Here is an 8,991-nt window from a genome sequence, read left to right as displayed (position 1 = left end):
TTTGATTTTGCACTTTTGCCAACACCAGATTAATGCAGATTATGTCCCTTGTGGTGTTTTGACCTTTTATTCAGAATTTTTGTCTGAAGTCCCTTAAAACATTCACTTATGTCTACAGCTCCATCATAACCTTGACCTTAGATGTTACCTACTAGTAAACAGATCTGCCTGATTAACGTCTTTTAGCTCGTCTTCTTCTCAGATACATGTCTGGGCACAAACTAAACGTTCACATACTGTCTTAAACCACTACATCACTGGGCATGTGAACTGGACATGGCGATCAGCAGAGGAGAGACCCAAGATACCATTTGAAAATGGTTTATTCAAACACTCAAAATGGTTTGAACTGTCATATCAGGGGAGTGTATGCTAGAAACGAAACTTAATGACAATAAATAGTCATTTTATATAGAGTTTGTGAGCACAGAATAGGTATTACACACAAACTAATAACCTGTCTCTCTCTCTCTCTCTGTGTGTGTGTGTGTGTGTGTGTGTGTGTGTGTGTGTGTGTGTGTTTGTGTGTGTGTGTGTGTGTGAGTGTGTGTGTGAAAACCTAAGTAAACGTCTGCTCAGAACAGCTGTGCTGTATAAGCTCCATGACAAACAAAATTCTCCCACAGTCAAAATCTACTGGTAATTTACTGTCACTGTTCTACGCTATTCTGTGTTATTTAAATACAGTTCTATACTGTAGCTCTGATTTCTCTCTCCCGCAGAAGGTTGGATAAAGTGTTGTGACTGGTCACAGCAGTCCGGCCCCTAAAAAACAATTATCCTTGACAAAACCGGTTCAGTCCGGTTTAACGCGAAAGTGAAATTTTTGTGCTCCATTTTAAGAAGCGCAATGCAAATATCTTTAGAAAAGAAAGCCGGTGAGTATCTGAATCTGAGCTGTCAATCATGAATTATATGAACTTGTACTACTCAAAGAACAAGTTCTTAAATTTAATATTAACAGAATTGAATATTAACAAGGTTAATGTCTGAAAACGTAAAGCTTTTAGCCGCTATTCTGTTGCAGTAGGTGTCTTCGTTTACGCGAAATACAGCAATAGAACTGAGGTCGTCTGATTCAGAATAACCAAACTAAAGTCGTTCTAGGCTCATCTGAGAAATTGGTCCGAATCAATATGTTTACATGAACTGTATAAAAAGTACTAATAAACGCACTATATACTTAATATATTTATATTTTGTCCTCTACGCAGAAACAAACTGCGCAAATAGAACAGGCGTCGTACTGCAGGAAGTGTCACAAATGTCTCGGACTGTGAGCCAGTAGATCTAACAGTAAGTGTTTAGGTGTCCAACTAGATGTAGACTAGTTGTTTTATCAGGCTAAGACCGTGCTGTTTACACGATCATGTCGTAATTAGACTGACAGTGTGAGGTTAGTATTGTACCAATAGTGTGCATGTCAGTGTAACTAAAGAAGTAATATTTATAATATTTATTAGTAATATTATTAAGTGATATTTCGACACTGTTTCTTTGTATGACAGTGATTGAGTTAGTCTGTGACCCACTATGCACTTACAGAACACATTTTTCCTGCCTCTGTCTTCTTTTCCACTTTGGACTGATACTGTTCACTACACCCACGTTTTTGAGTTTGTTTTAGTGCTGTAACATTACGGTTTAAACTTTATGCATTATTTGCTCATTTTAATAAACCATATTTTGTACTTATAAAGTTAGTAAAGGTGCCTGTCTACACCAAAGCTCTTAAAAACATGAATGACTGTTTCTCTTTTGAGAACATTAAGCGAGAAAATACTGTAATGTTTCGCTTATAGGCGCATTCCGAGCTAAAGCGTGAATGTCTTGGTCGTGCTTCGTTAAAGCGCGTGAATGTCTTGGTCGTGCTTCGTTAAAGCGCGTGAATGTCTTGGTCGTGCTTCGTTAAAGCGCGTGAATGTCTTGGTCGTGATTGATTAAAGCGCGTGAATGTCTTGATCGTGATTGATTAAAGCGCCTGAATGTTTTGGTCGTGATTGATTAAAGCGCGTGAATGTCTTGGTCGTGACTCGTTAAACGGAGATCTTGGCTGCAATTCGGACTGTGAACCAGTAGATCTGACAGAACGTGTTTACACGTCCAACTCGGCTACGTGTTTTGAACTGGCTAAGACAGTGATTTTATACGATCGTGTGTTAGTTCAACTAACAGTGTCAGACTAGTATTGTACCAACGTTCAGTTGAATAATAACTGTGAGGCAGAGTCAGTACAAGTATTGAACCATTTTACATGTTTGGTTTACTCCTTTGTCGGTAAGTTATTGAATGGATGAAAGATTGTTGTGTAATATTTTTTGGCATTGTCTTTTGTTTCAGCATAAAGCTGAACGTCACAAGAAAGCCCACCAAAAACAGAACAGAGTATGTACAGTTACACTGTGTACTTCCTTATTCAAGTATTTAGGGTACGTAGGAAGAGTCTGAATGAGTACTGCACAAACTAACTAGTGGTCTCTGTTGACGTCGGTGAAGCTATCCGCGCGTTAGCGCTTCATGGTCAAGTCGCCGAGATTCAAATTGAATGCGCCTATATGCACGATATTGCGGCATTTGGTTGCTCACTTCAAACTAACGCTCTCTAAGCATAGAGAAATGCAGACTAACTGTTTTTTGAAGAGCTTTGGATTAGACATGTACTTTTACTACAAAAATACAAAATGAAGTGTATTTGATTAAAAGCAAAACATTCACAAAGTTTGAACCATGAGCTCAGAATACTGATGTTATATATATAAAATGTGTATAGTGTATGAAGATGTGCTGCTGCATGAAAGTACACATTGCTGGTATGTATACTTTGAATGGATATTGCATCAACACTATTAAAAATATGTTAAAGTAGCTTAATAAGCACTGCTCAAAATGATTTTCCTATAGAGTGCTTCTCAGAGGTTTATCATACAGCTTGACTGCCAGCTAAAACAGCACTTAGCACTAGTGCAATATTGTACATATCTCCAGTGCTGAAAAATCAGACTGAAAAAAAAAAAAAAAGATTGAAGGCACTTGCTTATCAGATCAAATTTGAAAAAACTCTACTGTGCCAGTTTTTTTTTAAAATATATTTATATTGAAGTCCTACTTTTAATGGGGTTTAAATGCTCACTCATACAGAGAACATATGATTACTATATCTATGAATTTTCCCATAATGCCAAATCAGTTCCACTACCACCAAAGAGTGACAGCCTTTGACTTTCACAGCTGCAAGATTTGGCAATTTCTAGTGTACTATTTTTTTTTTCCCTTTTTCAAAAACCAGTATTAAAATATTAATGTGGTTAATGGGGCTTAGAGACAGTTATCTATAACTTACTTCTTTTCTAATTGTATTACTTATTTTAAGTAATGTGGTCATTTACATAATGTTCTATAGGTCTATGCAGTCTTTAAAATCAGCTTTGGGTAATTATGTTTGGTGTCATTTGTGACTTTGTAAAACATAACTCATTACATATCTGATAAAGTTTTTCTTTCCTTGATTATCAACCAGCAGAAGAGAACTGGTGTTTGCTGAATCAGAAGAGACCAAGAGTCAGATGTGTAACTTTGTGCTTTAAGTCAAAGTAAATGTAATGTGTGTTGTATTTGTCCAGTAGAAAGAAGAACACAAGTATATGTATGTTGGAGAGGAAACAGTTTTGAAGAAAGATAACAAACGTACACCCATTTTTACACACACTCAAGATAACTGAAACAGAAATATCACAGAAAAACATCTCTGCATACATTTAAAATTGCATTTATTTAAATTTTTTTTTTTTTTTTCTCAGGAAGTAATAAGTGTCAGGAATGCTGGATGTAAGACAATCTCAGGTTGGAGAGCAAATGTGCAAACATGGCCCTGAATGTTTCTGTTGCTTACAAAGGCTGTAGGCAACTGACCGTGGTCATCTACAGAGCAGGTGAAGTCCATTCATTTCACATGCACTGGTGCAGGTGCTGAGACACAACAGACAAATAAAACAAATCTGACTCAATACTCTAGTATTCGATGGTGAAATAAATGTCAAAAGAAGTCATTTTTTTTAAACCATTGATGCGAGGTCCCCTATGCTCACCTGTCTGTTGTCCCAACTGGTCAAGCCCACAGTTCCTTCTCCCTGTTAACAACAGAGAGAAATAAATCTTCACGACAGATGTTTCTTTGGCTCCAGGGGAAGTAGAGGCAGCCTGGCCATCCTGGCACTTGTCCTGCCTCTTGTTTTTATCCTCAGTCTTGCATGGCCGGGGCACACGGTTGCGACGTGGCACCAGGGAGGGGGCAGGCGGAGCTGGGCGCGCAGCTCTGCTCTCTACCTTATGTAAGGTCGCCCTCCTGATGAGCAGCGGTTTGTGGCAGCTCAGGTCATACTGGTGCTGGGAAGCTTCGACCTTGGAGGCACACTGACGGGCTGACGTTAGCCTCTCCAGGTCCTGGTAGAGGACCTCACCCACTTCTGGCCTGGTGTAAAATGTGGAGTTCACCTCACTGTGCTTGTCCTGCACCTTTCCTGGGACTTCCCTGACATGTTTGTGGGGGACATGCAGGGTCACAGCAGGCTTTGGGCTTTTCTGTTTGAGAGCAGCCAGCTTTGGGTGGAGGGCGGGTAGCCTTGAGATGGATGGAGCTGGTGGAGTGTGATCAGCCTTCACACTCACAGCACTGCTCTTGGTGTGTGGCTCTACAACCAGAGAAGGGAACCGAGATTTGCTGCATCGCTGACCTTCATCCAGGAGTCTGCCTATTGACTTTCCACCATTATTTCCATCGGTGGCCTTCAGCAGTGCCACTAATGTTGTGCCCGTGCCAGATTTTCTCAGGTTTTGAGAGACTTGAGGTTTATATGGCTTCCTCTGGGGGACTCCAGAAATTTCTGGGAAATAGTGGCTGCTTCCTCCTCTTTGCGAATTAACAAAATGAAAAGGAGAAATATTTGGGTTGGCCATTGCCTCTGTAGGGCTTTTTTGTGGAGCTGGGATGGTCTTCACATCAGGGAAGAAGTTCTTCTTTGTACTTCCTGTTCCCCTCATGATGGTCTCACTGGGGAAAACCAGAAAATATATTAAATCTTTTAATACTTTACAGATAAATATTAAATTATACCTCTATAAACTGTGTGTGTTTCGTTCGATGTCGGTCATCGTACATGTGTACACGTTCGTGTTAGTGTTATTGTTCATTGTTTACTGGTTGTACTCGTTGTGTGTGTTTCTGCCTGTCCCTATATTCAATGGTTTGTTACATATGAGTGCAGTTACCGTTGATTACTAATCTTTTGTGTCTAATATATGTTTTTCTGGGACGAGAGAGGTCTGTGAGTCCTGCTCCTTGCCCTGCAGGACGCGGGCCGTGACACTTTTCTTAATCTATTCAATATTCTCTTAAGATGATCAGCACAAAAGTAACAATTTTAATTTGTTCACGGGCATATGCGTAAATTATGATGAGGATGCTACATGTCACTACGGTTGAAAATCAGATTGTAACATTCCTAAATGGCTATTTTTATCCCCAACACTTTTTGAAAGTAAAAATGTTAATGTTTCATCTACAAGCAATCTTTCCTTCATTTATTAATTAATTTAAGTAACACACATGTTTTAGTCATCGTGTTTCTAATGACAGAATCTGAAAATGTTCATGATTATAATCTGAAAACGCCTATAATTTCACACAATGTCAAAACGCAGCGCAACTGATATTTCGTGAAACGAAAATGAATTTTAATCAAAATACAAAAGTTGTATTACAAATATATCTTAAACTACATTGCTGATACTTTTTGACGCCGACAAGTATACAAACGCCATAAATGTGGATGTTCTTCCTTTTAGACCAAGCGCTGATTTAAGTGAACGCACGTGCCATCGATGATGAAAGGGATGCGAATTTAAGGGATATCAGAAACGAATCCAAAACCCAGCACTTTTCAAGAGAAATAATACGCTTTGTATATAAACACACGACGTCTCAATCTAAATAACACATGGAAATTATTTCCTTTATGCATTCTTTTCATATAGACGTTTCCCAGTTTGCCTTAAAGAGGATAGTTAGGCCTACCTTTGATATCGGAGAAATCTATAACTGACAATAATCCAATTTATCCACAGGAAAATGTGAAATAACAATTGTTGAATATCCTTGTAGTTCGTAGTTTGGTTTGTCCAGTTTGCACACACTGTCAAAATGGTAACCATGACGCCAGTTAGGCCTTTTTATATATCTGCTTCTGTGACGTCACAAATAGCAGGTGTGACGACATAAACACGGCTGTCTCGTTTTAGCATTACTAAAATGTACTACTGGGCTGTGTATTACTGGACCTTTTGATTGATAGTTAGTGTAAGTTAAAATATCTTATTTCCTCTCAAGCGCAGACGTTGCTTCAGCAAAAAGCTCCTGTGTTCTGTCCATTAATATATTAGGCCTATCCAGCTATGCAACTGTTCATCTTATTTGTTTTTGATGCATTTTTTCAATGTATAAACCATTCACATATACATGGTAAATGTGTATAAAATTTCTTGTATTTGTAATATTAATTGAATGTTTTGCCCCCTCAGTCCCTTAACAATATCACATCATTCGAGCTCTGTTCACTTTTTTATGTGGCGCATTGTTGTAAGAACCCACATGTAAATCTCCCCATGCTGACAAACCTGCAAATAACATATTTTCTTCCTCATCTCCCTGATGCTTTTTGTTTCATCTTGCTAGCTATTATTATTATTATTATTATTATTATTATAATTATTATTATTATTAACATTTATATAGCACCTTTCTCAGACTCAAGAACACTTTACAAGCAGGTATCAGCTGTTATAGTCACTCACATGCCGATGATTAGTTAACATGCTACCTTAAACTTCAACCTAGATTTTGGTGTTTTTTCTCCTCCTGTAATGGTACATTGGAAATGATTAGATTTCTTTGGCTAAAGCAATGTCTTCATTAAGGCCCATTTCATGTGAACTTGTTTCTTTCTTTTTTTTAATTAAATCTGGCAGACAACCTTAATAATCATGGCTTTTACACTTTGACCAGGTGGCTAAATTCACTAGGTTAGCTAGCTACCCTGAATCATCAAGAATTGATTTAGCAAACAATCAGGATAGATTTTCATTTTGTTTTGATTCAAACATGTCAGGACAAAATAGCTAAGTAAAGGAAACAGCTAGGTTAGGTAGTTAACCACTCAAAGTAGCTTACTTTAGGTAGATATTGGTCAAAATGCACTCTTAACTAGTTACACTAGCTAGCAGCTGTGATTATGCTGTGATAAACAAATATTGACAATCATAGATTTTAGATTCCTCAAAACAACTATTCTTTATTTTGATTACATCTTTGCATGTTCTGGGTCTTCATTTTTACATAGGCAGACCACTAGTGCAGTGAGGAACAAAGTGCATCAAAAATTCTGGTTGTGCACAAGAGACAAGAGAGGCATGTCTTGTTTTTGAGAGGCAAATTCTTGCTCTTTTAGAAAGATTCTTGTATATTATTGGTATTACAGCTTTTTTGATGTACAGCAATAACAAAGACCTATTAATGAATAACCAGCTAGAATTTGCTTTAAAATGTAATTTGCTTTGAATAAGAGTGCCTGTAAAAGCTGTAAAGCTTAAGATCTGTTCTTGGAATGTATCCTGGACACTGATGTAAACTATCAAAACATGTATCGGGATATTCTGCTTTGTTCAGTATTGAAGTGTCTGCAAATTGTTTTTAACTTATTAGTTGCCAAAAAAAATAAATGAACAAAAATAAAAAATGGAAAGACACACTGCAGCATGTAGGAGCATCTTTAATGGGTATGTTATTATTTATTCCAGCTCTGAAGCCACATATTTAACCAAGCATGGAAAACTGCATAAAGGAAAGCAAGGCAGAACAGACTGAAAATTGTCAAAATATGCCAACGTTCAGGCAAGCAAAACAAAATCAAAGACAGACAGCAATACCGGGTAAGCATTTACGGGAAAGGCAGCGTAGACGGCAAACACAGAGGGAGAGCACAAATGAGATGTAAACAAACAAAACAGGAGCAAGGAGCTAGGTGTAACACAGGTTCTTATCACAAACACAATGAAAGACAAACACACTCTAACCAAAACAAAGCGAAACAAAGACCGACGAGAACTAACCAACAACCAAGAGAGACATATTATCAAACACATATCAACGAAGGCACAAGGAGAAACAAAAGCTAACCATAAGCGAGGAGAAACAATAACTGTCAAACAAGATACATAGGAACGGTTTTATTTTTTATAAGACTATAATCAGGGATAAATTAGAAACAGTTGGGAGACAAAGGGGAGGAGACAGGGAACCATAGAGAATGACAAAACCCCGGAAGTTACTAGGTTGCCTGGGAAATGGGGAATGCTCTGGTCTGTAGACGTGACAGGCACACAGCATCATGGGAGTCACCTTGCTCCCCTCCACTCTCCTGACTGGATCCCACGTCAAAGATTATAGCAGATGTCACATATATAAATATACACTGTCATGGCATGGCCCCCTCCTCCTAGACTCCTCGCTGTTTGTTTGACGTCACGTGTGTGTGTCTTCATTGCCACACCCCACCCATGTGTCATACCTGTCTCTGGTTATCTCCCTTGTTAATGTGTATATTTAAGGTCCTGGTTAGTTGTTGGTCTTTGTCGGTGTTTGACCCTATATGCACTGTGTCAACGTGCACAAATTGCTTATTGTTTGTTGTGTTTTTGTCTCATCACTGAGTAGTACTTTGTGTTTTGGTTTCATTTTTGTCATGTTCATTAAACATCTGTGTTTATACAATGACTCACCTTTGCATCCTGCCTCTGGAAAAAGGCAAAGAAGTGATGTAACCGTCCCAGTCCAGCCCATGTGAAGGAACTCTTCATAGTAGTGGGCATGCTCCATGCCAGTGCAGAGGGTGAGAGCGCCACTGGGATATTTAGGGAGGGCCTGGAGATCCATGGTCAGAC

General features: G+C 38.5%; 1 long non-coding RNA gene across 2 annotated transcripts; it reads left to right on the top strand.

Moving 5' to 3' along the window:
* Nucleotides 1-773: 773 nt before the first annotated feature.
* Nucleotides 774-4,235, top strand: LOC145652850 (uncharacterized). Of its 2 annotated transcripts, none has more exons than XR_014119116.1 (4): nt 774-878; nt 1,215-1,296; nt 3,621-3,684; nt 3,798-4,235. It is a non-coding gene; the product is annotated as an uncharacterized LOC145652850 (long non-coding RNA). The 2 variants fall into 2 exon arrangements; XR_014119115.1 differs by having other exon boundaries at nt 3,521-3,684.
* The last annotated feature ends 4,756 nt before the right edge of the window (nt 4,236-8,991 follow it).

The sequence above is a fragment of the Electrophorus electricus genome, chromosome 21, assembly GCF_041902795.1.
Source record: "Electrophorus electricus isolate QZ-2024a chromosome 21, ASM4190279v1, whole genome shotgun sequence".
In the NCBI taxonomy this organism is placed as follows: Eukaryota; Metazoa; Chordata; class Actinopteri; order Gymnotiformes; family Gymnotidae; genus Electrophorus; species Electrophorus electricus.
This window is presented reverse-complemented; position numbering and strand designations above follow the sequence as displayed.